General features: G+C 36.5%; 1 protein-coding gene across 1 annotated transcript in view; it reads left to right on the top strand.

Annotated features, from left to right (window-relative positions):
• Positions 1 to 25,869, top strand: part of HNF4G (hepatocyte nuclear factor 4 gamma) — a 134,273-nt gene that overhangs the window by 35,562 nt on the left and 72,842 nt on the right. The window contains exon 2 of the mRNA XM_027127858.1: positions 20,172 to 20,228. The gene's annotated coding sequence lies outside the window, so the exon portion shown is untranslated. The remainder of the gene's footprint in view (positions 1 to 20,171; positions 20,229 to 25,869) is intronic.

Below are 25,869 nucleotides of genomic sequence, written 5' to 3'. Positions count from 1 at the left end.
TGTCTTTTCGTCTTGTTTATGGTTTCCTTTGCTGTACAAAAGCTTTTAAATTTCATTGGGTCCCATTTGTTTATATTTGTTTTTATTTCCATTTCTCTAGGAGCTGGGTCAAAAAGGATCGTGCTGTAATTTACATCATAGAGTGTTCTGCCTATGTTTTCCTCTAAGAGTTTTATAGTGTCTACTGGCCTTACATTTAGGTCTTTAATCCATTTTGAGTTTATTTTTGTGTATGGTGTTAGGGAGTGTTCTAATTTCATTCTTTTACATGTAGCTGTCCAGTTTTCCCAGCACCACTTATTGAAGAGGCTGTCTTTTCCCCACTGTATATTCTTGACTCCTTTATGAAAGATTAGGTGACCATATGTGCGTGGGTTTATCTCTGGGCTTTCTATCCTGTTCCATTTATCTATATTTCTGTTTTTATGCCAGTACCGTACTGTCTTGATTACTGTTGCTTTGTATTATAGTCTGAAGTCAGGGAGCCTGATTCCTCCAGCTCCATTTTTCATTCTTAAGGTTGCTTTGGCTATTCAGGGTCTTTTGTCTTTCCATACAAATTGTGAATTTTTTTTTTTAATTAATTTATTTTTGACTGTGTTGGGTCTTCGTTTCTGTGCGAGGGCTTTCTCCAGTTGTGGCAAGCGGGGACCACTCTTCAACACGGTGTGCAGGCCTCTCACTGTCACGGCCTCTCCCATTACGGAGCACAGGCTCCAGACGCGCAGGCTCAGTAGTTGTGGCTCACGGGCTTAGTTGCTCCACAGCATGTGGGATCTTCCCAGACCAGAGCTCGAACCTGTGTCTCCTGCATTGGCAGGCAGATTCTTAACCACTGCACCACCAGGGAAGCCCCAAATTGTGAAATTTTTTGTTCTACTTATGCAGAAAATGCCAGTGGTAGTTTTATAGGGATTGCATTGAATCTGGAGATTGCTTTGGGTAGTATAGTCATTTTCACAATGTTGATTCTTCCAATCCAAGAACATGGTATATCTCTCCATCTGTTTGTGTCATCTTTAATTTCTTTCATCAGTGTCTTATAATTTTCTGCATACAGGTCTTTTGTCTCCTTAGGTAGTTTTATTCCTAGATATTTTATTCTTTTTGTTGTAATGGTGAATGGGAGTGTTTTCTTAATTTCATTTTCAGATTTTTCATCATTAATGTATAGGAATGCAAGAGATTTCCATGCATTAATTTTGTATCCTGCTACTTTACCAAATTTATTGATTAGCTCTAGTAGATTTCTGGTAGCCTCTTTCAGATTCTGTATGTATAGTATCATGTCATCTGCAAACAGGGACAGCTTTACTTGTTTGCTGATTTGGATTCTTTTTATTTCTTTTTCTTCTCTGATTGCTGTGGCTAGAACTTCCAAAACTATATTGAATGAAAGTGGTGAGAGTGGGCAACCTTGTCTTGTTCCTGATCTTAGTGGAAATGGTTTCAGTGTTTCACCATTGAGGATGATGTTGGCTGTGGGTTTGTCATATATGGCCTTTATTATGTTCAGGTAAGTTCCCTCTGGGCCTACTTTCTGGAGGGTTTTTATGATAAATCGGTGTTGAATTTTGTCAAAAGCTTTCTCTGCATCTATTGAGATGATCATATGGTTTTTCTCCTTCAATTTGTTAATATGGTGTATCACATTGATTGATTTGCGTATATTGAAGAATATTCACATTCCTGGGATACACCCCACTTGATCATGGTGTATGATCCTTTTAATGTGCTGTTGGATTCTGTTTGCTAGTATTTTGTTGAGGATTTTTGCATCTATGTTCATCAGAGATATTGGCCTGTAGTTTTCTTTCTTTGTGACATCTTTGTCTGGTTTTGGTATCAGGGTGATGGTGGCCTCGTCGAAGGAGTTTGGGAGTGTTCCTCCCTCTGCTATATTTTGGAAGAGTTTGAGAAGGATAGGTGTTAGCTCTTCTCTAAATGTTTGATAGAATTCACCTGTGAAGCCATCTGATCCTGGGCTTTGGTTTGCTGGAATATTTTTAATCACAGTTTCAATTTCAGTGCTTATGATTGGTGTGTTCATATTTTCTATTTCTTCCTGGTTCAGTCTTGGAAGTCTGTGCATTTCTAAGAATTTGTCCATTTCTTCCAGGTTGTACATTTTATTGGCATATAGTTACTTATAGTAATCTCTCATGATCCTTTGTATTTCTGCAGTGTCATTTGTTACTTCTCCTTTTAACTTCTAATTCTATTGATTTGAGTCTTCTCCGTTTTTTTCTTGATTAGTCTGGCTAGTGGTTTATCAGTTTTGTTTATCTTCTCAAACAACCATTTGTGGTTTGTTGATCTTTGCTATCATTTCCTTCATTTCTTTTTCATTTATTTCTGATCTGATCTATATGATTTCTTTTCTTCTGCTAACTGTGGGGTTTTTTGTTCTTCTTTCTCTAATTGCTTTAGGTGTAAGGTTAGGTTGTTTATTTGAGATGTTCCTTGTTTCTTAATGTAGGATTGTATTGCTAAAATGTTGCCTCTTAGAACTGCTTTTGCTGCATCCCATAGGTTTTGGGTCATCGTGTTTTCATTGTCATTTGTTTCTAGGTATTTTTTGATATCCTCTTTGATTTCTTCAGTGATCTCTTGGTTATTCAGTACCATATTATTTAGCCTCCATGTGTTTGTATTTTTTTACAGATTTTTTCCTGTAATTGATATCTAGTCTCATAGTGTTGTGGTCAGAAAAGATACTTGATACGATTTCAATTTTCTTAAATTTCCCAAGCCTTGATTTGTGACCCAAGATATGATCTGTTCTGGAGAATGTTCCATGAGCACTTGAGAAGAAAGTGTATTCTGTTGTTTTTGGATGGAATGTCCAATAAATATCAATTAAGTCCATCTTGTTTCATGTATCATTTAAAGCTTGTGTTTCCTTATTTATTTTCATTTTGTATGATCTGTCCATTGATGAAAGTGGGGTGTTAAAGTCACCTACTATGGTTGTGTTACTGTCAATTTCCCCTTTTATGGCTGTTGGTATTTGCCTCATGTATTGAGGTGCTCCTATGTTGGGTGCATAAATATTTACAATTGTTATATCTTCTTCTTGGATTGATCCCTTGGTCATTATGTAGTATCCTTCTTTGTCTCTTGTAATAGTCTTTGTTTTAAAGTCTCTTTTGTCTGATATGAGAATTGCTACTCCAGCTTTCTTTTGATTTCCATTTGCATGGAATATCTTTTTCCATCCCCTTACTTTCAGTCTGTATGTGTCCCTAGGTCTGAAGTGGGTCTCTTGTAGACAGCATATGGATGGGTCTTGATTTTGTATCCATTCAGCAAGCCTGTGTCTTTTGGTTGGAGCATTTAATCCATTCACATTTAAGGCAATTATCGATATGTATGTTCCTATGACCATATTCTTAATTGTTTCGTGTTTGTTATTGTAGGTCTTTTCCTTCTCTTGTGTTTCCTGCCTAGAGAAGTTCCTTTAGCATTTGTCGTAAAGCTGGTTTGGTAGTACTGAATTCTCTTAGCTTTTGCTTGTCTGTGAAGGTTTTAATTTCTCCATCAAATCTGAATGAGATCCTTGCTGGCATGAGTAATCTTGGTTGTAGGTTTTTCCCCTTCATCACTTTAAATATGTCCTGCCACTCCCTTCTGGTTTGCAGAGCTTCTGCTGAAAGATCAGCTGTTAACCTTATGGGGATTCCCTTGTTTGTTGTTTGTTGCTTTTCCCTTGCTGCTTTTATTTTTTCTTTGTATCTAATTTTTGATAGTTTGATTAATATGTGCCTTGGCATGTTGCTCCTTGGATTTATCCTGTATGGGACTCTCTGTGCTTCCTGGACTTGATTAACTATTTCCTTTCCCATATTAGGGAACTTTTCACCTATAATCTTTTCAAATATTTTCTCAGTCCCTTTCTTTTTCTCTTCTTCTTCTGGGACCCCTATAATTCGAATGTTGGTGTTTTAATGTTTTCCCAGAGGTCTCTGAGACTGTCCTCAATTCTTTTCATTCTTTTTTCTTTATTCTGGTCTGCAGTAGTTATTTCCACTATTTTATCTTCCAGGTCACTTATACGTTCTTCTGCCTCAGTTATTCTGCTATTGATCCCTTCTAGAGTATTTTTAATTTCATTTACTCTGTTGTTCATCACTGTTTGTTTGCTCTTTGGTTCTTCTAAGTCCTTGTTAAACGTTTCTTGTATTTTCTCCATTCTATTTCCAAGATTTTGGATCATCTTTACTATCATTATTCTGAATTCTTTTTCAGGTAGACTGCCTATTTCTTCTTCATTTGTTAGGTCTGGTCAGTTTTGACCTTGGTCCTTCAACTGCTCTGTGTTTCTCTGTCTTCTCATTTTGCTTCACTTACTGTGTTTGGTGTCTCCTTTTTGCAGGCTGCAAGTTCGTAGTACCCATTGCTTTTGGTGTCTGCCCCCAGTGGCTAAGGTTGGTTCAGTGGGTTGTGTAGGCTTCCGGGTGGAGGGGACTAGTGCCTGTGTTCTGGTGGATGAAGCTGCATCTTGTCTTTCTGGTGGGTAGGTCCATGTCTTGTGGTGTGTTTTGGGTTGTCTGTGGCCTTATTATGATTTTAGGAAGCCTCTCTGTTAATGGGTGGGGCTGTGTTCCTGTCTTCCTAGCTGTTTGGCATAGGATGTCCAGCACTCCAGCTTGCTGGTCATTGAGTGGAGATGGGTTTTGGCATTGAGATGAAGATCTCTGGGACATTTCCACCGTTTGATATTATGTGGAACTGGGAGGTCTCTTGTGGACCAATGTACTGAACTTGGCTATCCCACCTCTGAGGCAGTGCCCTGACGCCTGGTTGGAGCACGAAGAGCCTGTCATCCACACAGCTCAGAATAAAAGGGAGGAAAAAGAAAGAAAGGAAGGAAGGAAGGAAGGAAGGAAGAAAGAGAGCAACCAAACCAAAAAACAAATCCACCAATGATAACAAGAGCTAACGACTATACTAAAAAAAAACAAAAACAAACAAACAAAAAAACTGGAGAGACAGAACCCTAGGAAAAATGGTAAAAGCAAAGCTATACAGAGAAAATTACACACAGAAGCATACACATACACACTCACAAAAAGAGAAAAAGGGAAAAAGAAAACATATTTTTGCTCCCAAAGTCCACCTCCTCAATTTGGGATGGTTCGTTGTCTATTCAGGTATTCCACAGATGCAGGTACATCAAGTTGATTGGGGAGATTTAATCCACTGCTCCTGAGGCTGCTGGGACAGATTTCCCTCTCTCTTCTTTGTTTTCACAGCTCCTGGGGTTCAGCTTTGGATTTGGCCCCACCTCTGCGTGTAGGTCGCCTGAGGGCATGTGTTCCTCGTTCAGTCAGGACGGGGTTATAGGAGCAGCTGATTCGGGGGCTCTGGCTCACTCAGGCCGGGGTGAGGGAGGGGTACAGATGCGGGGCGAGCCTGTGGCCACATAGGCCGGTGTGATGTTGCACCAGCCTGAGGCGCCCTGCGTTCTCCCGGGGAAGTTGTCCCTGGATCACGGGACCCTGGCAGTGGCGAGCTGCACAGGCTCCTGGGAGGGGAGGTGCAGGCTCCTCCTTGCACACAGGCTTGCACACAGGCTCCTTGGTGGCGGCAGCAGCAGCCTTAGCGTCTCATGCCTGTCTCTGGAGTCCGCGCTGGTAGCTGTGGCTTGGGCCCGTCTCTGGAGCTCCTTTAAGCAGTACTCTGAATCCCCTCTCCTCGCGCACCAGGAAACAAAGAGGCAAGAGAAAGTCTCTTGCCTCTTCGGCAGGTCCAGACTTTTTCCCGGACTCCCTCCTGGCTAGCCGTGCTTCACTAACCCCCTGCAGGCTGTGTTCACGCCGCCAACCCCAGTCCTCTCCCTGCGCTCCAACCGAAGCCCGAGCCTCAGCTCCCAGCCCCACCCGCCCCAGCAGGTGAGCAGACAAGCCTCTTGGGCTGGTGAGTGCCGGTCGGCACCTATCCTCTGTTCAGGAACGTCTCCACTTTGCCCTCCGCACCCCTGTTGCTGCGCTCTCCTCCGTGGCTCCGAAGCTCGTCCCCTCCGCCACCCGCAGTCTCCGCCCGCGAAGGGGCTTACTAGTGTGTGGAAACTTTTCCTCCTTCACGGCTCCCTCCCATTGGTGTGAATCCCGTCCCTATTCTTTTGTCTCTGTTTTTTCTTTTTTCTTTTGCCCTACCCAGGTACATGGGAAGTTTCTTGCCTTTTGGGAAGTCTGAGGTCTTCTGCCAGCATTCAGTAGGTGTTCTGTAGGAGTTGTTCCACGTGTAGATGTATTTCTGTTGTATTTGTGGGGAGGAAGGTGATCTCCACGTCTTACTCTTCCACCATCTTGAAGCTCCTCTTGCCTATGGCCTCTTGAAACACCTATTTTTTGCCTGAACGAAGGGAATCGTATAAGAACATGCTGTTATTAAAAGTTAAACTACTTAGAAGCACTCGTATATGTGGATGTTAGTATAAACATTAGGATTTTGGAGGGAATGATGTAAGATTGTCAATCATATATGAAAAATGAGATATAGGCATTGAGTCCCTCCTCCCCCCCGTTACTCCTACACCCATCCGTTTTCTGCAAATAACATATTTCTCAAATGCATTTTCTATTCCATCAAAAACCAAACAAGTAATTAGTCTTCCAAATTAAGTATATCAACCCTCAGAGTAATAAAACACTAACTGTAAGATTTTCAGAGATTGACTTCCTGAAAAATTAATACCAGATAACTGTACTCTTTTTGAGAACAAAAAGTGTAATAGTTTTTGAGAACATAAAATTTATGAACTTTTTTAACCTGTTATGTTTCATCTAGCTCTTCCATCTGTCTCTATTTAGAAATATTTTATTTATTCGTATTTAGGTAATCACGTTGCTTCGAGACAGATAGGAAATGATTGATAATTTTTAAGAATTTTCATAAAATGTTGGTATCTTTAGTCACACACATATTCAACAATGGCAACAATGCAATGATTAATGTTCAGATAATTTATGCTCCAGAGAACAATTAAATTGATTGCTACAACCTGGAATTTCCTATTATGCATGAACTTTGAAGAACTATAATTTTCTGGATAACTCAGCTGAAAGTATAGCAGAATGAAATGTGCAAGTAATTTCAGAAAATGTTCTACTAACATTTATCTTGATAAATTATTTCAGTTCTACGTTTGACTTTGCAGACACATCACAATGTCATTGTGTCATTGAGATAACTGAAAAAGCTCATAGAAGTGATAATTGCCTCTATATTTTCCAGTTGGATGTTAAAATGATTTAAAAAACATAACCATGATGCACTGTTAACACAATTTCTTCTAAAAGTTACTTTAGCTGCTTTTAAAATATTAGCAGTTGCAGTATTTGCATATTTTCTCTATGAATACTGATTTAATCTCATCTCACTCAAAAAACTAAACCAAACCAAACCAAACCAAAAGCAAAAACAGAACGTCCTAATTGAATAGAGTAATAACTCTATGGAATTAGGTATTCTAAATCAGAACTGGTTTGTAGCATGTTGTACAAACTTTTCTATCTTATGAACTTAATTGACTAAGTGGTTATGGGAACTATAAAATACATTTTTCACCTGACACTTCTTTGTCCAGGAGTACACAACATTTTATAAACCTGCCCTTAACCTCACATACCTAAAAGGCTCATTTTCTACATTTCTGAGAGCTTATTCTCTATGTAAGATCTTAATTGAATTATTCAAAATTCAGCATAGCATTTATATTATTACTGAGGAAGGAAACAAAAGTAGAAGGTTAATTCTGGATGCATTGAGCACCTACTAAGAATGAGATTTTAAAAGTTTGAGGGTGGTATGAGCACAGAGATATAACACAGTTCAAGAAGAGACTTATGGGGCTGTTATAAGCATTTGCTGATTTGTATGCTTTCATCGTCCCAAAGGAAGCAGGGATCAAATTTTTGTGATTTCTACTGAAACACAAAATAAAACAAAAACCCATTCTGACTTGAACAATTCAGATATATGTGAATGTCTCCATTACCCTGTAAGCTCCTTGAAGGCAGGAATTATATCCTCTTCATTTCTTTGTTTCCTAAATGCCTGGTACATGTGTTACATTTATTTAATTGAATTTACACCCTCGTGGGAAGAGGCAATAACCTCCACTTACAGGTTGGCATTCAAGGGCAGAGTTCATGTTGCTTCAGCATAGTAAGTCGGTCAAAGTTAAGAACATAGTTTTCATCTCACGAACGCTTTTAAATCTGAAGCAAAATTACAAGAATAATAATAATCCCTCTTGCTCTATTTTTATTTTCCTAATGACTTCCTGACATTTTAAACTATTTTTAATAGATAAAATATTAATGTAAAAATTCTGATTAACTTAAAATATATAATTTTAAGGGACAGTAATGATTTTTTTATCTTAGTAAGATTATGAAACAAGCTATTGTAATTATATTCAAAATACAATATAAAATATTAGGCATTTAAAATTTTTACCATTTATTTTTTGTTCACTTATAATAACTACATTCATTTAAAGTTCATTCAACAAATGTTTGTGTATATGTCTGTCTGTCATCTATCTGCCTATCTATCCATCTGTCATTCACACACTTCTAGGCAGGGTGGGATTATAGAGACATAATTCCTATTCTGTAATGAGAAGGAGCTTCATAGTAGCTAGGTGAACAACACACATAAAATTGAATCGAATGTAAGCTAAATGATAGTATCAAACGTGTCTTGTAGCAGTATGTATTTGACTGCATCCCTAGTCAGTATTCATGAGTGTCATGAGTTCTTAGGAAGGAGAGATCACTGTGGTCTGTCAAGAATATAAGACCTACTGTGCAGAATTTTAAACTCATGTTTGAATTTTTCTCATTATGTAGAAAATTCTGATTTCTCTGTGCTAAACAAATAAGCTATATAAAATATGATCAGGAAATCAATAGGAGCACGAAAAAAATAGCTGCTTTGTTGGGTGATAGGATTCCAGATAATAAGATATTTATTCTAGCCTTGACTTCATAATATTGCTTGTGTAGTCCTGTTTATAAATGAACTGTTTACTTTGGCTTCATATTAGCAAAGAGAAATAAATTCTGCTATGTCCTTGTTTAAAATCAAGTAACTAATTCATGTATATCTTCATTCAGGGAATGTTTGTTCATTTATGCATTTAATCATATACTGTTTATTCATACCTCCTGTCTTAGTTTGGGCTGCTCTAACAAATTACTGTAGACTGGGTGGCTTAAACAACAAACATTTATTTCTCACAGTTCTGGAGGCTGGAAGTCCAGGATCATGGCACCAGCACGGTACCAGCCCTCTTCAGGGTTGCAGACAGCTGACGTCTTGCTGTATCCTCACATGGCAGAAAGACATCTAGCTAGCTCTCTGGCCTCTTCTTATAAGGGCACTAATCCTATTCATAAGCATTCCACCTTCATGACCTAATAACCTCCCAAAGGTCTCACCTCTAAATACCATCACATTGAGATTAGGGTTTCAAAATATGAACTTCAGGAGGACACGAACATTCAGTTTATAACAATTCCTATCCATTGGAGTGATCCAGATACTGATGGTGGGATGGACCGGCACTTGTCTTCAGAATGCTAGCGGTCTAGAAAAAGATCCCCATCTCTGAATGGTAAATTTATGTGTGTGTGTGTGTATGTGTGTGTGTGTGTTTGCATGTATATGGCCATATAAGTGTATGAAACTCTGTAAGTATTTAATGAGCTCCTATTAGCTTCATACAAGATACAGGAACTTTTCTGTTTGGTGATGTATGAAATTCATCCTCACATCCCAGGTAAGAAACACCCAAAGTAGAAGTTTTCTGGGAGCCAAAGCAAAACAACCACGTGAGATCTGAAAGATCTTTTGGTCAATATCAATAATGGTTCCCTAAAGAGTTGTTTTACAAATGACATAGGTAGTGTCTTGATGTGATATACATACCAGTTGAAAAGCATATGCCATGAAAAATAGGGGGAATTTTGTAATTATTTTTCCTTAGTCACATTTTATACTTTTTAGAGTGATCAAAATTTTCAGTGAGAATTCACCTAGTTGTGAGGCCTCCTGGATACTAATTAACTTTTGCCATGTTATGATCCTATACACAGAAAGGTTAAATACATTGCATCTGAGAAAAAAAATCTCTTTAAAAACACTGTGTACACAAAGAATTCCTGAAAATGACTGGTAACTAAGTGGTTTGAAAGAGTTAAAATAGTTCCCTATAGGGCTAGTTTATGAAGACAATACCTAGCCCTGTATTGAAAAAACGGACATGGTTTTCAAACTTAGTCTCTTTATGTGGGAAGATTGTGGTGACAGAAAATGCTTATTTCCTTTAATTCAGTTTACCACTTAATCAATAAATGCAAACAGTGTTAAAGAATGCTTGAAAAAAATAAATTTGGAAGCCAACATTAACCTCCCAAACCAACTGAAGTTGCTCAAAAGACAATAAGGGCAAAATTTCATTATATAGACTTCAAGTGGGATTTTAAAAAACCCCATAGCCTTTCCAACTAAAATGATGAATGCTGTTCTGATTCTAATTGACAAGTGTTATATATAAAAGAGTTCTTGCCTTCATTCTTATCAAAACTATGGGGATTTCCAATGATAGGACAATATTATGTGGGTGGAAACTTCTCAGAAGAATAGAGAACTTATCAGTATTTACTTAGCTTCTATTACATTCAGAGCCATAAAAGCAACTACACTCATAAATTTATAGCCAGTCAAGGATATTGCCTCTTCCCCAAAGAGGCTAGATATTAAAGGAGTAGAGTGAATGAGCTCAAATCATGAAGTGGTTTCAATATTGGAGGACTTTTCCCCCTTCATATTTCAATTTGTAGACAGTATGTTATGAAGAATCACTGGCTAGCTAAATTTAGGTGTTCAGAAGCAAAAAACAATCTTAACCATTTTTTTCTTATGAGTTTTCTTTTTCTTCTACAATTAGTACTTAATAATAATACCTACACTTTAATGAACTCTAACTGTAGACTAATGGTCACCAAACTTGCTTGAATAGATGTTTTTTATAAATTCACCTTTCCAGATAAAGAAACCAGAGGTTCATAGAGGTTAGGAATCTAGCTCAAAATCGCATAGCAGAGACAGGGCTTAAGCCCAGATCTTTCTGATTCTGGAGCAGATTCTGTATTAGCTTCCTAATTCTACTGTAACAAATTACCACCAACTGAGTGGCTTGAAATAACACAGATTTATTATTTTACAGCTCTTAAGGTCAGAAGTCCAAAAGAGGTCTCACTGGGCTAAATTCCAGGCGTCAGCAAGGCTACATTCCTCTGCAGACTCTAGGGGAGAATGTGTTCTCTTGCCTTTTTCTGCTTCTACAATCTTCCTCCATTCCTTGGCTCATGGCCCCTTCTTCCATCTTCAAAGCCAACAACCCCATCGCTCTAACCTTTTTCTTTTTTTTTTTAATAATAAATTTATTTATTTATTTATCTATTTTTGGCTGCGTTGGGTCTTCGTTGCTGCACGCAGGCTTTCTCTGATTGCGGCTAGCGGGGGCTACTCATTGTTGCGGTGCTTGGGCTTCTCATTGCTGCGGCTTTCTCTTGTTGCGGAGCACGGGCTCTAGGCTTGCAGGCTTCAGTAGTTGTGGCTCATGGGCTCTAGAGCACAGGCTCAGTAGTTGTGTCACACGGGCTTAGTTGCTCTGCAACATGTGGGATCTTCCTGGACCAGGGATTGAACCTGTGTCTCCTGCATTGGCAGGTGGATTCTTAACTACTGCACCACCAGGGAAGTCCCTCTAACCTTTATTTCTGTCATCACATCTCCTTTTTTGACTCTCTTGTCTCCCGGTTCCGTATTTTAAAAACTCTTGTAACTACACTGGGCCCATCCAGACTATCCACGATAATCTCCTTATTTAAAGGTCCTTAATCACATCTGCAAAGTCACTTGCCATATAAGGTAACATATTCATAGCTTCCAAAGATTAGGGCATCTTTGAAAGACCATTAATCTGCCTACCACAGAAGTTAAAGTAGATCTAGGTAAATATACTGCAGTTGCATGTGTATTTTAAAATTAATATTTTGATATTGTAATTTAGTAGCCCGAAATTATAATCAGTAAGATTAATGATCACTAAAATGATGATAGTATATAATATGAATATATTATGTAATCTGTATATAGTATATAATATATTATACAATGGAATGATTTTGAATCCAGAAAAATTCCAGCTGCATCATTTACTACCTGTACAACCTGAGGTAGATCTATTAGTGCCATTTCTTTAGAATTGAAATGGTGGTAAATTAAAACAAAATTTATCCTTAGAACAAATGGAAACAAACAATTAGATGATAGATGGTCTCCAAATAACATTCCGCTGCTCAGTATTCTCTTTTTTACTTTCTAGTATTCAGTGCCTGCTTTGTTTGTTTTTTACTATAATGTTAAATTTGGGTATTTGAATTAATTCATTAACCTGATGATGGCTTTTTCTCATTCCATTTCAGGTACTTAGTTTTTTAAGCTGAAGTTTTCTTTGTTGTTTGTTATCATTATAAGTGTACAACTAGTAGTTTTGTGGGAAATGGATCCTGGGTCAGTCTTTTATTGGGCTGGCCAAAAAGTTTATTTGGGTTTTTCCGTAAGACCGTATGAAAAAACCCGAGCGAACTTTTTGGCCAGCCTAATAAAAATGATTTTTTTTTCCTTTTTTTTTTTTGAGGTATGCGGGCCTCTCACTGTTGTGGCCTCTCCCGTTGCGGAGCACAGGCTCCAGACACGCAGGCCCAGTGGCCATGGCTCATGGACCGAGCTGCTCCGCAGCATGTGGGATCCTCCCAGACCAGGGCACGAACCTGTGTCCCCTGCATTGGCAGGTGGACTCTCAACCACTGTGCCACCAGGGAAGCCCTAAAAATGATTTTTAAAGATAAATCATGATGAAAAATCTGAAAGAGAAATTAAGAACACACTCCCATTTACCATTGCAACAAAAAGAATAAAATACCCAGGAATAAACCTACCTAAGGAGACAAAAGACCTGTATGCAGAAAACTATAAGACAGTGATGAAAGAAATTAAAGATGATACAAACAGATGGAGAGATACACCATGTTCTTGGATTGGAAGAATCAACATTGTGAAAATGACTATACTACCCAAAGCAATCTACAGATTCAATGCAATCCCTATAAACTACCACTGGCATTTTTCACAGAACTAGAACAAAAAATTTCACAATATGTATGGAAACACAAAAGGCCCCAAATATCCAAAGCAATCTTGAGAAAGAAAAATGGAGCTGGAGGAATCAGGCTCCCTGACTTCAGACTATACTACAAAGCTACAGTAATCATGACAGTATGCTACTGGCACAAAAACAGAAATATAGATCAGTGGAACAGGATAGAAAGCACAGAGATAAACCCACACACATATGGTCACCTTATCTTTGGTAAAGGAGGCAAGAATATACAATGGAGAAAAGACAGCCTCCCTAATAAGTGGTGCTAGGAAAACTGGACAGCTACATATAAAAGAATGAAATTAGAAAACTTCCTAACACCATACACAAAAATAAACTTAAAATGTATTAAAGACCTAAATGTAAGGCCAGACACTATAAAACTCTTAGAGGAAAACATAGGCAGAACACTCTATGACATAACTCACAGCAAGATCCTTTTTGACCCACCTGCTAGAGAAATGGAAATAAAAACAAAAATAAACAAATGGGACCTAATGAAACGTAAAAGCTTTTGAACAGCGAAGGAAACCATAAACAAGACAAAAAGACAACCCTCAGAATGGGAGAAAATATTTGCAAATGAAGCAACTAACATAGGATTAATCTCCAAAATACACAAGCAGCTCATGCAGCTCAATATCAAAAAACCAAACAACCCAATCCCCAAATGGGCAGAAGACCTAAATAGACATTTCTCCAAAGAAGATATACAGATTGTCAACAAACACATGAAAGGTTGCTCAATATCACTAATCATTAGAGAAATGCAAATCAAAACTACAATGAGATAGCACCTCACACTGGTCAGAATGGCCATCATCAACAAATCTACAAACAATAAATGCTGGAGGAGGTGTGGAGAAAAGGGAACCCTCTTGCACTGTTGGTGGGAATGTAAATTGATCCAGCCACCATGGAGAATAGTATGGAGGTTCCTTCTAAAAATAAAAATAGACCTACCATAGGACCCAGCAATCCCACTACTGGGCATATACCCTGAGAAAACCATAATTCAAAAAGAGTCATGTACCACAATGTTCATTGCAGCTCTATTTACAATAGCCAGGACATGGAAGCAACCTAAGTCCCCACTGACAGATGAGTGGATAAAGAAGATGTGGTACATATATACAATGGAATATTACTCAGCCATAAAATAAACGAAATTGAGTTATTTGTCGAGGTGGATGGACCTAGAGTCTGTCATACAGAGTGAAGTAGGTCAGAAAGAGAAAAACAAATACCGAATTCTAATACATATATATGGAATCTAAAAAAATGGTTGTGATGAACCTAGGGGCAGGACAGGAATAAAGACGCAGACGTAGAGAGTGGACTTAAGGACATGAGGAGGGGGAAGGGTAAGCTGGGATGAAGTGAGAGAGTAGCATTGACATATACACACTACCAAATGTAAAATAGATAGCTAGTGGGAAGTAGCTACATAGCACAGGGAGATCAGCTCAGTGCTTTGTGACCACCTAGAGAGGTGGGATAGGGACAGTGGGTGGGAGACACTAGAGGGAGGAGATATAGGGATATATGTATATGTATAGCTGATTCACTTTGTTATAAAGCAGAAACTAACACACCATTGTAAAGCAATTATACTCCAATAAACGTGTTAAAAAATAAAATAAAATAAGGATAAATCACAATCTCATGTTCTAGGAGAGTTATAATGAAAGTACCATCTCTGCCTTATCATTCCCTACTTCAATCACGTTCTCAGCGGTAACTCCTACCTGTGGATTTTTAGTTGTTTTTCTTTGGACGGCTATTCTGCAATTCTTGATCACATGACTGTCAAATTTGAACTGATATAGCTGACTTCCGGTGTGAAAGTTGAGGATCTTTCCCACTTAGCTTACCTCACCTTTTCCCATCCCTCCTTTTAATATTTGACATTTATAGTTTTGGCTTTGTTCTTCTATTGATTACTTTTATAACTCAAAATAATGTAGTTAAAGTTTATTTCTTTTTTTAACAAGTCTACACAGTTCACTTTCTAAGACAAGTTATTAATACTTCCACCCATGTCCTCAAATTTTCCTTCCTCCTCAGGCTAACTTTTTTAGTCAGCTAAACTTTTACTTTTATATTGTCAAGCTTGTTTATATTTACATTCTTTCTATAACAGCTACTGTCTTCCTTTTTTTAATATGTTGACTCTAAATGTTGGAAACCTGTAAACAGTGTTGACACTCCACTAACATTATCTAATGATGAATCACAACTAGTGTGCTGTGTTCTTGGATAGAGTCCCATCCCAGTCCCATGCTTGGAAAAAAGTTCACCGTGTCCAAATGGACTCTCTCTTTATTATTTGTTTTTTTTAATTCAATTGCTTGAAGTCATTCCAAATTACATTTGCTTTATGTGTGGGCCTTGACTTTTTCATACAGGTTTGTTTTTATTCTGAATTTTGTTTCATTTTACTTCCTGCTCTAAATTTTCTGTTATCTGTATTTTATTTTTCCCCTCAAAGTCTCAGAGTTTTTTCCCCTGGAAACTTCCCTTGTGAAGCTCTACATATTTTTTAAGTCTCACAATGCAGTATCCCCAAATTTCAGAAGGATATGAGTGTGGGCCTTTTTTCACTCCTTGCATTGGGATCCCCATGGGCCTGTTCAATTTTGAAACTCATTATCATTCTTTAGTTTGGGGATATTTTCTTGTTTTTTCTTTGATGATTTCTTCTTTCCCATTTCTTTTTTTATTTTCTCATTTTCATTTCTATTCATTGGACCTCCTAGATTAGTTTTCTTTGTCTCTTGTCTTTATTTAATCTTTTTATTCTCTTTCCACTTTTGCTCTTCACATAAGAAATATTTCTATTGCTTACTTTTCAGTCTTCAGGTGCATTTCATGTTTTTGTTATTATATGTTTAATATCTAAGGTCTCTTTCTAGTTCTATGATTATTTCTATTTTTTAATTTATATTAATTTTTTGAAACTATAAGAAATACCATACATGCATAAAATCAGACATTGTCTTCAAGTTTGTCTTGGCTACTCTTATTCTTTTCAATACCATATAGATATTTAGAATGACCTTGTTAATATTCACTAAAAATCATGCTTGGATTTTCATTGGAAATGCTATAACTTTGTTGATTAATTTGCAAAGAGTTGAAAAACCTTTATTTATTGAATAAGGTAATCCATGAACATGATATATCCCTCTGTTGGTATTTTCTTCAACTTTGGGGTTTTCTGAATGGGGGTATTTCACATATATGTATCTTAACAAGTATATTATGATTTTATAGAAAACCACAATTTTAAGGGAAAAAAACACCCCTCTGTTTACTTGGAGGTAAAGGAAAAGCTGTGTTAATCAACTCTTGCTACAATACTGCATAACAACAATGACAAAATCATAAAATGCTCAGTGACTTATTGATGTTTTATTTATTTTTACACTCCTGAGGGTATAAAGTAGCCAATCTAGGCTAGGCTCCTTTGGGTTAAGGCTACATTACAGGCTTCTGATGAGGTTTCAGGCCTGAGGTCCAGGCTGAAGGAGCAGCAGAATGAGTGGCATGCTCTTTTCGTGGCAGATCACAGGCGCAGGAGAGAACAAGCTGAGCCATGCAAGCAGTTAAAGTTTCTGTTACATCATGTCCACTAACATTGTATTAGTCAAAGCAATTTCATGGCCAACCCCGACATGAGTGGGATAGGGAAGTGTATCCCACCCACAGTGGGAGGCACTGTAAAATTACATAGCACAGGGTGTGGATGTATAATCCTAGTATAAGAAACTGAATAATTGGATAATAATGCAGTTTATATCGGGAGGAACATATATGAATAGAAGTACAAGTATTCTTGATGTGCATGACCTTTGTTTGTTTGTTTTCCACAAGCGTTTTTTTTTTTTAAGAGTTTCACTTATAAGATTAAAAACGTTTCTCATTTACTTTTTAGTGATATATAATTAGTTAACGCTACTGCAGTAGTGGTGAAAATCAGACGGGAAAGGGCCTCAGTCTCTCTCATGAATATAAGATCCGTGTTTCAAACTGTCCCACCAGTATTCCTCAGAGACCTTATCCTCAATATGCACCGTTATTTCACTAATTCTATATTTACCCTAATCCTGATGCTCCTTAATTTCCCATCACCAGATCTCTCTTTTATCTTCAAGTTTTTCTTCTTTCGTATCCCTATAGCCAACTGGTGAACAGATCCTGTCAGTTCCAACTCTGTCAGTGTACCTTTCACATCCCCTCACTCCATTTTTACTCCATTAGAAATGTTCATCTTTAACCAGGAGTTTTGCCTCACAGACGGGTGGGGACAGAAACATCTTACAGAAAAGAAATCTGAGAGTGCCCCAAGTTTAGAGGCCTCAGCTGCTAGGGCCCTGGCTCTGCATTGACTTAAATCTCAATGTCTCTAAGATAGCATCTAAAGCCCTTTAGAATTTGGTCTCAATGTTCTCTCACCTGGGGAACCTCCAGCTTCCACCTCCTCTCCTCTGTCTGCCACTCAAACTATGTGAAATGCTGACTTCCAAACATTTACTCTTCTAGATGATTCTCTCATGACCTTGGTCATCATCTCCTGTCTTCTCCACTCAGTAAACCTCGATTCACCTTCCAGATCCAGTTCAGATGCCACCTTTGCCCTCAGGCATTGCCTGACTCACAGTTGGCGGTCTTCTGGGGTTCTCTCAGCATTCTACCCGAATATCCATTACAGAATTTCTTTCTTGGATTCTTTACTTTTGATTATAAAAGTATAAAAAAAAACTTTATAAAAATGAAATGACACATATAATGTTAAAAAGAAAATAAAGTCTGTAGAAATCATTGTTCTTCTCTGCTAAGAGAATACAGTTAACATTTCGGTACTATTTTTTTTTTTTTTTTACAGGTTGGTTTATTTAATTTAACAATATGACAGGCATTTTTTCAATTATATTCTGTTTTAAAAATTAATTTAGCTCTTTCTCACCCTAGATTGCTCATTCCTCCAAAGAACATCTATTCTCAGCTTATACCCTATTTCCCGTGAACAATGCAATGTCTGGCAAATAGGAAGTATTTAATTAATAGGTTTGTGAATGTGAAATGAAATGGGAATATTCAATGAGCTAAAAAAGTGTAACTGTAGTCAGTGATAAATTACAAAAGTGGTAGTAGTTTACTAATGTCAGGGCATCATGTTATGTTAAATATGATTTTTGGAACGTTGGCACCTCGACAAGGCAATAGTTATACTTTAATTCTGTGTTAATCGTATTTTCCTCTGTTTTAACCTTTGGAAATTATTTGCTATAAGGAATCCAGTCACATAAGGTTTTAAATATTGATCAAATAATACTGCAGCGTTAGTACACTGGTAAAAGATACAAAGGGTTAAAATCATTCTAGTCCTCTTTTTTTTTTTTTTTTCTTTTAAAGTCATGTAACTTCTTTGTCTGATCTCCTTATGGTCCTTGTCACAACTGTATGGCTTTTAATCACTCATACATTCAGGGAGTTGCTGCACTGCTGGAACCTTAATAATGTTCTAGTTTGTTTGGATGATCTTCCTGATAAAGTCCTGACAGTCTGTAATGGGAAGACAATCAAAATAAAAAACGCTCTAAGAGTTCAGGTAGTAAAGCATGCTATTATTTTTCACATGGTGCAAGGGTATTAAAATACTGACTTTCATGCTTTTGATTGAGTTTGTGATGAAATCCAAGAAAAATTGAAAATTTGAATTATTCTACTGCCAGTAGGGACAGTACATCATGAACAGAAAGCAGGCATATGTAACCAATTCTTGTATCACAATCTGAAGAGTGTCAGATTGTCCCTCTTTTATATGAGTTTCTGTAGTATATCTAAGTAATTAATTCATTATATAGCTCTTTTATATTTGCAGTTACCACATGGAATTTTACAAACATATAAACTGTCATCTTTAGCACACACTGTTTGAATCGTTAATAATGACGACTTATCTTGATAGAGCATTTCAGATTTTTCTGGGTACTTTCCATTACATTTTCTGACTCACTAGCCCTTGTAAGCAAGCAGTGGAATTGTTATAATTCTCCTCCTGTCCCATCCTTTCTGCCTCCTTCCCTCTTCTTGTTTCCCTGTTTCTGTTTCTTTCTTGTAAAGGAGGCTATTTGGTATATGGAAAGAGCACAGAATATGAATTCAGGTATTTCATTCCATCTTTGCCCCCACTGAATTTGGTTTTGGACAGATCACGTTCATTTCTCTGAACCATGGTTTCCTAATTGGCAAAATAAGGATAATGGCTAAAGTATATTCCTCAAAGTTGTGAGGATTAAGTCAGGTGAAATCTAGGGAAATTAAAAAAAAAAACAAACAAAAAATGTAATGTCCATGTTAGCTTTCTTTAAGGGAAGCTTGGGATAACGGAAAGAGAACAGATTTTGGCCTCACTGCTTCTTTAGTAGGTACTTGATCACGTTATCTAACATTTCTGAACTTCTTTTTCCTTCCTTTCCTTGTGTATAAAAGGGACCTAATAAATTTCTATCTTGTGAAATTGTTGAATAGAAAAAATAAGGTAACATATATACTGATCCTAACACAGTTCCTGAAACATAGCAGTGAACACTCTATTAAAAGTATTTTCTCTTCTTTCCTCTCTTCCTCCTACAATCCCTCTTCTCTTCCTCTTTTCTTCCTACCTTATTCTTCTTCCTCAACTTCCAGACAAGGTGAGCACATGATTGCAAAATCTTGAGATTTAATAAATTAACATGGTTTTTAGCATCAAGACTTTTTTAAACAAAATTGTAATCTCGACTTGAGGCAGGAGATGGGGATCCTCTCTTTTGACTGAAGACCCCTTATTGTCATGCTTTGGAACCTCCACTGAGTCCTGAAAACTTTGTGCAGTAGAATTTGAAAACTGCTGATGTAGCCCCATGCTCTCATTTTACAGATGAGAAAACCGTATTTGAGAGAAGCTGAGTAGTGACTGGCCTAAACTTGCAAACTGGTAAGTGATGAGCCAAGGATAGAACTCAGTTGTTTTTTGCCCTTACCCTATTGTTCCCCTTACTATGTGAAGGTACAGAGTGAAAAATATGCATAATTAAGATTCCTCTCTTGAAGGATATCACAGTCTATTTATAGAGATAGATGGAATTAAGGTATAAAAGATGAGGAAGTGCAAAGTAGCATGATACAGTTATGAAATGCTTGGAATAGGTAAATACTTCAGGAAGGGAGGAGCTTGGATGATCATTATCCTTTGAGGGTGGGCACGGCAAACTCCATGAGGGCAGGGACTTGTTTGCTCATTGTCATTTTGTTCCCAATGCATACAGAAATGACTGCCTTCCAAAAGGGGATTATTACTTGTTGTTTTGAATGGAATGAATGAATGAATGGCTTAATGAAGTATAACAGTGGGTTGTGCTTCATTATTGGCTGATGAAATAGGTTTTCTGGATCATGATTTACCTATAAAAAGTTACAGAGTGTCATTATGTCATGAAAATTGTGTAGATTTATGTGATACTGACATAAAATACATATGTATAATTTTGTGTATACTTCATCACAATTTAAAATATATGCCTCACTGGAGGTCATGGTTAAAGATGTCTGAAAGATACTGTTTTACACAAAGAGAATATTAAAGTTTGAGGCAGACATGTGCATGCTTTGTAGAAGAATAGTGACTTTAATGGTTTTGCTCGATCAGAAGTGTTAAGAATAGTTAATCAAGGTAAAGTTTATTCAGGGGAAGAAGAACCTATTCTTCTATTGAAGAATCATTAAGAATCCTCTGGGGAAAAAAAAAAGAAACCTCTGCCCTTCCTTGTCTCTACCCTCCACATTACGAGGATTTAACCCAACTACACATTAGAAAGATTAGAAAGATTAATCTGTCAGAAATGGGTAAATTGAATTGGAACTGGGGAGACCAGATCAAGAACTGTGCAAAAGAGTCAGCACAGGGTAAGGAAGTTGTGGCCTTGACTGGGGACAACCCGTAGAGAAAAAGTTTCTTGGCAAAACTGGGGTGGAAAGAGGTTAAAAAAAGTGAGTGGGTGATGACTAAATGGAGCTTAAATAGTAAACAATTTCTTAAAACTGCTGTCTGAGGAAAAGAAATAAGGAAAAAAAAAGTAGGATAATAGAGTTATAAAGTTTTTGTTAAAATAGGGAGGAGATAAAATTCTTTGTGGTCAACTAGGGCAAATCAACAGAGAAAGCTTCTAGACATAGATTAGAAATGAATCTAAAGGAGACATCAAAATTCTACTTAAAAAGATTACCTGGGAAGGAAGATAATTCCTTTCTTCTGAAATCTAGTGATTAAGACCAGAGGGGATGGGAGCAATTACTGCTTGTGGATAAGAGAAACTTAAAGAAAGACAGAGTTAATGAACGTGGCTTTCTATAAGTTGAAGATTAACCAGGGAAAACAGTTTAAATCAAGATGTGGCATTAGTCTACAAATTTTGTGTTACTAACAGCAGACATTTTTAAGTTGTAAAAACATTTAATTTTCTATGTAATAAACATATCCTTGATTCACCCTAAACTTGTCTAAAACACTACTGTAACTTGAAAAATTATAATTATATATACCATATTTTGTGTAAGTTAGGAGGTTAGAAAGAAGATTATCATGAGAGTATCTTGAATTTTATGTCCTGAAAACCTACTTAAAATGAACTTGATAATGATGAAACAAGTTCAGATGCTAGAAATATAATTAAAAAGCATCAAAGTATGTTCACTTAAGACAAGCTTTTCTTTTTCGTTTGGGTTTATCTGCCATTCAGAGGAAATCCAGAGGTCAAGAATTATACATTATTATAATTTAAATAAAAATCCATTGCTTAAATTATTCATTTTTAAAATAAAACTAGATAACAGCCCTTTGTTGTTTATTAAAGGAAAGCTATGGTGGCTTTGTTGATGTCCCATGAACACGTGTATGTGAGTTTACACAATTAAGAGAAATAGCATGAGCATAAGTATGCTTGTGTGTGTATTTGTGAGTGTGTGTGTGTAATGAAACTTGTCTCTAGGCATGGTCAGGTACAAAGGTCCATCATTTAAGTCTCAGAACTAAATAAACATGTGAGATTATGATTATTTTATTGAACTTTCTTATTTTATGACTCTCTAATGGCTCATGGATCAGTTATATTGACGAGCACTGGAAACCTTCAGCTTCAATGAGGTTTTTTATTTATTCATTTATTGTTTTTATTGTAAAGTGCCAAGAAGATAATGCCTAATTCCCAGTCTTATTTTTCATTTACAATAAACGGGAGAAATACAATTTTTATTATAGAAAAGAAACTAAAATATGTGGTAAGTGTATATAACTGGCAATTTGTATGTGACTTTCTAATTTACCTTCAGTTTCTAATGCAAATTTTTCAACTTCTGAGTTTGAGTATATCTCACTGTCAACTTCAATATTGGGCTTATGGGTTTTTTTTACACTTTTTAGGCTGAACTCACTGGCAAAATTAACCCAGTTATGTGTTTTAGCATTTGTGAGACGATAACACATTGAAGCATAATTTTTTAAATTTGTCTTTGCTTTTTTTTTTGCATATACTGTAATTCATTTGTGTCATATTTTATCAAGAATTCAGATAGTAAGAATTCCTTTCTGTGTAACTTTCTGTGGGAACTTGTAGACAGCTTGCTCCCCAAGAAAGAGAGCATGACTGGGGCTACACACTCCAGTTTAGTCTTCCCAAATTTGCCTACCAGGTAAGTCCCTTCACCTCTTCTAGGGTCAGGTGAATAAATGGGTGGCCTGGGGTCAGGAGACAGCTTCAGTTCCACTGAAACATCAAGGGTGAGGAGTAAGTATTAATATCAATATTAATTAATACCCACCAAAGTATGAATATTTCTAATATTCATGAGTAGATTTAGTTTGAAAGCTAAGCATAAAAGTTTTAATTAGTGTAGTGGTTGTTAATTTGGCTTACTTATCTATTTCAAAATAAAATTTAAGACTTCGTATTTAGCTATAAAATTAATAAGCCCCCCCCCCTCATTCTACTGGCTTTATCAACACCCTTGTCAGTTTTACTGATAGCACCTTTACTAGAGTTTGTAGGGTAAAATAGAAGTTTGCCGGTTTAGCTTCAAGAATCTTACAGATTTTGTTTTTTTAGATTATCCTGAAATAGAAAAGGAAACCACTTGACTTGGTACGTGCCTGTGTTCCCTGAGGTCAGAGCCAACCATGACATTCTGAAAGGATTCTTAGGTTAATCTTTTGAACCATAGACTTTTAGTGCTAAAATGTTTGTTAAAATCACACTCTGGAGAAGAGAAATACTATTGTATATTGCATTATGTATATTTAGAATCTCATCCTTCACTTCTCTATATATACAGAAGCTGAAGAACAGTTAATTTCCAGGTGACCAAATTTGGAAACATACGTACAGGGTGCAGAAAGGCAATGGATATTCCAAGGTAGAGAGAAACACCTATTTTCTGAGTATATAAGTATTCAAAGTAAGGTCAGTATCCAAGTTAAATGAAACCAAATTGATGGTTCATTATTCTGTTAGACCTTGCATTTTGATTTGTATTACCACTTGCACCAGTATAAGAATTATTAAAACAATTTCTTATGATTCATGAGTTCACATAAATATATATTGAAATTCAAATGATTCTAAGGACAAAGGATGAAAACCATTTAAGGAACTCATGGATATGAAAGCTCTGATAAGACTTCCCCAGGCATTCTAAAGGTTTAAAACTTCTTGTTATATGGATTCCAAAATCCAGGTCTTATACAGTAGAGTTTTTAACATACATTTCTTTCAGTGAAGACAGTGAAATTCGTAGCTAAACAAGAGCTAGATGTTGAGTCTGGGAACACAGGAGCTATGAATTCACTCTAAAAATTAAAGAAAGTGGCTTATTAGACTCTAGAATCTCCACATGTGGTGTGGTGACCTGAGAATCCATTTTGGTCCCAGATAAATTTAGGTTAGAATCTTGGTACTGTGAGTAGCATGTGTCTTTGCTCAAGTTACTGTGCCCTTTTGAGTCCCAGTTTTCTCATTTATAAAACTGGGAACAATAACTCATCACTGTATAAAATCTGGTTAGGATTAAATGAGAAAAAGGCCTTGCAAAATGCACAGCACAGAATTGTCCCTCAGTATCTGTTAAGCATAATATTCTCCTTTCAAATGCAACTCTCTGAATTGTCTCTCTCCGAGCTACAACCCCTATTAAGAGATGAATCCACCTCTTAGACTGTATCTCCCAGCTTTGCTCATGAATGAAGGCAAATGATTGTTTTACCTAAAGAAATGGTAATGATTGTCCTTGAACAGTCAGCAGATTCATGCACCTAAAAAAAGAGCTGCATTTGGTGAAGTCAAACCTTTTATGTCTTGCATATTTCACTGATAATGCAATTTTCAAATGCAAACTGTATGGAATCAAGTGCTCTGTCTTCAGGAGAGGATAGTGTTTTAGTAGTCTCCTTTGTGGAGACTGTTCAGCAGTCTCTGATACTTTCTCTTTTTCCAGATACGCAATTTTTCAATAACCTAAAGATTGTATTTCAAAAGGTATCAGAAATTCAGTTTTCCCCCCCTCTAAGAAAGGAAGGAGTGGGGAGAAAAACAACATTGTATGATGGTTTACGCATTTCTTAAAGATTTTTTAAAACCTGCATTCTTTTTAGTTTTATGATCCATATGGAATGTCTGGATTTTCTTCCTCCTTTGAAAAAAGAACATATATGAATTTTTCATTTGTTTATAGTTTCAGTCTAATGGTAATAACTCACATTGTTTTAAAAATGTCAGCCACCACACTAAAATGTTCACATGTGTTAACATATTTACTCCTCAGTTATATTTAGATATTATTCCATTTTTATATACAGGGAAATTGAGGCAAAAAGAATTTGGGTATATTTCCCTGAGGTCACACAAGTAGTGGAACCAGAATTTGAACTTGAGGATATTGTTTCGAGCTGTATCCGTATTCATGGCACAGTAAATAATAAGAGATAATGTCAGTTGAAAAAATAATGCCAGCCTATATCATTAATGAGGTTCTGTCACTTGTTTTTAATGATTTTTGGTATGTGTATGTGTTGTGTAAAGAAACAGCTGTGCTGTGTATGAGTATTTTTTTGTTGAATGAACATTTTGTTTCAGAAACTGGGTAACAAAAGAAAATATGACAAATATTCTATATTTGTTTAACTATCATGTATGTGGATATGAAGGAACATTTTATAATAAGCTGGAAAACATTGAAATAATATTCTTTTCAATTCCTAATGTTCTTTTTAGTTTTTTTTCTTTTTTTGGTGCTTAGATAAGAGTTTTGTTTTTGGAAAACTACTGTGCAATTTGAAAACAATGTAATTTCTAGTGAATGCATACTTAACTGCCTCATAAGTAATAATTAATTTATCTATGTAATATATAAGGCAATTTTTACTTTATTAATCTAAATAATAAAAATAATTTTTGAGAATTAGTGACAACACAGTGCTTTACTCGGTCGATTAGAACGTATCAAATAGGTACAGTGAAATTAAACTCAACTTTGGGGAAAATAATCTCTTCTTTGAGCAGGACACAACACTTTGATTGTTCAGATGCACA

The sequence above is a fragment of the Aethalodelphis obliquidens genome, unplaced genomic scaffold (assembly GCF_003676395.1).
Source record: "Aethalodelphis obliquidens isolate GAN/ISIS:26980383/991018 unplaced genomic scaffold, ASM367639v1 scaffold33, whole genome shotgun sequence".
Taxonomy (NCBI): Eukaryota; Metazoa; Chordata; class Mammalia; order Artiodactyla; family Delphinidae; genus Aethalodelphis; species Aethalodelphis obliquidens.
The sequence above is the reverse complement of the archived record's forward strand: the minus strand, read 5'-3'. Positions and strand labels throughout refer to the sequence as shown.